This window comes from Eimeria mitis, genomic scaffold, assembly GCF_000499745.2.
Source record: "Eimeria mitis Houghton genomic scaffold, Emh_scaff1967, whole genome shotgun sequence".
Classification (NCBI taxonomy): domain Eukaryota; phylum Apicomplexa; class Conoidasida; order Eucoccidiorida; family Eimeriidae; genus Eimeria; species Eimeria mitis.
In genome coordinates this window covers 1-448 of record NW_013570291.1, presented here as the reverse complement: position 1 = coordinate 448, position 448 = coordinate 1, and positions in this window count along the sequence as shown.

The window sequence follows — 448 nt, the reverse complement described above, 5'->3', positions numbered from 1 at the left end:
CCCCCCCCCCCCGCCCCTCCCCGCCTACCGCTCTGCGCGGAGGGGATGTTGTTAATATATAAGAGGCAACTAGAACCTGAAAGGGCAGTAACAAAACTGAGCAAGAAGAACTAAAAAAGGATAAATCCTAAAAAACAAATGCCACGACGCTCCTCTGCGCTGGGATCGACGATCCCCCAAACACCTCTTGTTCAGCAGTGTAGCGTTTCTTCTGTGCATGCATGCAGGCTGCCAGCTGAGGGTCAAGTAGCTGCTCAACAAATATTTTTAGTGTGAGAGCATGCAGAAGTGGAGACTGGTTGTGCACGCATACACTGCAGCGCGAGCTGCGGCGGGGGGCGGCCCGCCCCCTCCTCCCTCTCCGCCACCGACGAGCCGCCGGCCCCAGACAGCCTGATGGGGGGAGAAGAGGTCAGCAGCTTTTAGAATATATATATATATATATATA